This window comes from Phacochoerus africanus, chromosome 4, assembly GCF_016906955.1.
Source record: "Phacochoerus africanus isolate WHEZ1 chromosome 4, ROS_Pafr_v1, whole genome shotgun sequence".
NCBI lineage: Eukaryota > Metazoa > Chordata > Mammalia > Artiodactyla > Suidae > Phacochoerus > Phacochoerus africanus.
In genome coordinates, this window is record NC_062547.1 from 48,478,466 (window position 1) to 48,481,052 (window position 2,587).

A 2,587-nucleotide genomic window follows, 5' to 3' on the forward strand; every position below is an offset into this window, starting at 1 on the left:
TGGATAAACAAGATGCCCTCCCCCTCCAAAAAGGAAAAAAAAATGGAATTCCCATCGTGATGCAGTGGAAATGAATCTGACTCATAACCATGAGGTTGCAGGTTCGATCCCTGGCCTCGCTCAGTGGGTTAAGGATCCAGCGTTGCCATGAGCTATGGTGTAGGTTGCAGACGTGGCTCCGATCTGGCATTGCGGTGGCTGTAGCGTAGGCTGGCAGCTGTAGCTCCGATTGACCCCTAGCCTGGGAACCTCCATATGCCGCAGGTATGGCCCTAAAAAGCAAAAACAAAGAACAAAAACAAGATGCCCATTGCTAGAGTACCATGCTGTTGGATGATCTTTGTGAGGGGTGGTGGAGGTTAGTAATTGAACTGCTTAAATGTGATGGTTTTTGTGTGCGAGTACATCTAGATGCAGTACAGAAGGAAACAAGACACTTCTACATGGCAGCTGGGGCATCTATTGCCCAATTTCCCCTGAGCAGGGCCGGGCACTGGTGTGTTGGGTTGGGGTGGCAATGGGAACCGATCTAGGAAAGGGAAGGGGCACATTAAGCACAAGGCACAGGTCTGGATGGGGACACAGAGTGGGGTGTGACAGCCTGGCGGGTGAGGGCTTAGGCTCTAGAGGGCGACATCTGGGTCCAGCCCCAGTTTCACTATTTGGTCCCTGAGCTTCTGTGTCTCCACATGATCAACTCAAAATAAAGCTCCAAATTAGTTTATTTTAAGGATTTTGCTTTCAGGATTAAATGGAATAATGCACCTACAGAGCTTCTTATAGCACCTGGCAGGTGAGGTGAGCTGAATTCACAGGACCCATCCCCATGATCAGGGTCAGAAGACTCCTTAAGGGAGCTGTGACAACATAGGTCTTGGTTTTTTTGTTTTATTTTTTCTTTCTAGAAAGGAGCTGGGAGAGGGAGGGAGGGAGGGTGAAATTACCAAGTGTGGCCTGAAGGCTGAGGGTCAGTTCAAGGCTGAGCGTCTGGCTCTGGGGGCAGGAACGGGGGGAAGCAGTTGAGCCCCAGCACAGGTGCAAGGAAAACCTGCAGAACACCATTCATGGGGGCTGGCCTTTCCCTTTGCATTTTAGCGCTGTGAAACGGGAGCTGTCACTTGCAGCTTTGTTTACTTTCTGTTGACAGTGGAAAAAACGTGCCCTTTCCAATATTCCATCAGCAGACAAAAGTTTTCAAACAATGGGGGTGCCGAGTGTGAAAGGATGGGGAGCAGGCACTCGATTCACCTGATGTGGCAATTCCCGTGAATTACATGCTCACGTGTCATGCATTTGCATGTGCCTGGATTAAAAACAGAAACAAACAAGTAAACTAAAAACCTCAGTCCTGAAACTCAGCGTGAGTGGTAGGAAGGGGCCAGCCCGGTGCAGAAGGGAGTGTTCCCGTTGCCTGAATGAAGTGCAAAACCAAGCAGCACCAGGTCAGAGAAATGGGAGCTGAGACCAGGTCCCCCTCCCCAGCTCTGAGACCAGCTTTCTTTGTTGAGAGGATACACCTGAGACAGGCACGCCCTCGCCTCGCCTCCTCCCACTCATATCCAGGTAAGTTCGGCCAGGTGCCCAGTGGGAATAAAGCATCTGATGATCATTCACAGACTCCTGCACAAAATCAAAGCTTTGCTTGGGTCCTTTCACTGGACTAAAGAGATGAAATGGACGCTCCCCTCAGAGGTGCCAGACCAAGCCCATGTGTTTGGATGCTTTTGACAGAAACCCATTTATTTTGGGTTCATTTCAGTATTTACAGCAGCACACACGTAACACATTTCAACCCACATGAATTGTTCCCCATTGTTGGAGCAAATTAATCTTTCGCAAGCCACTCTGCCATGAGGCTAGAAGATAAACAGTAGGTGAAAGAGTACACGCTCCCCTTCTTATTTCAATAAACGCCTACACCAGAGCTCACTACATCCAATGACTGCCCCTCGCTCTGTTCGTGTGGCAGCCCCAACTGCCCCCTGCCACCTCGGCCCTGCTGAGGGAGTTCTGATCAACCACCTGGGTGGGACAGGCTGCCATTTTCAGTTTGGAAGGAAAAGCCTGTAAATCTGCTTCCTGGGAAGACAGACATTGCTGAATTGTCATCTGCCTCCAGAATGCAGACAACATCAATTTCATTGCAGCTCATCAGAGTTGGAAACACCTGCCACTTCCCTTCTCTGTTGCAATTAACATGCCGCATCTCCGCATTGATTGATTCCAAGCCGCCTAGCAGTGCCAAAGTCAGGGTTTAAATGAAATGGGATAACCTGATATCCTTCTTCACCATTTTTAGAAACACAAACTTTCTTGGGTCTTTATTGCCAAAGTAGCACTACAAATAGTTGGGGATATAAGTCTTTGTGCTTGAGATAAACGTGAGTAGAATTGGTTGTGGCTTATAATAAAAATTGTGGTTTTTTTTTTTTTTTGTCTTTCCTGTGACTGCACCTGCGGCATATGGAGGTTCCCAGGCTAGGGGTCTAATCGGAGCTATAGCTGCTGGCCTACACCACAGCCACAGCAACACAGGATCCGAGCTGCCTCTGCAACATACACCAGAGCTCACGGCAATGCTGGATCC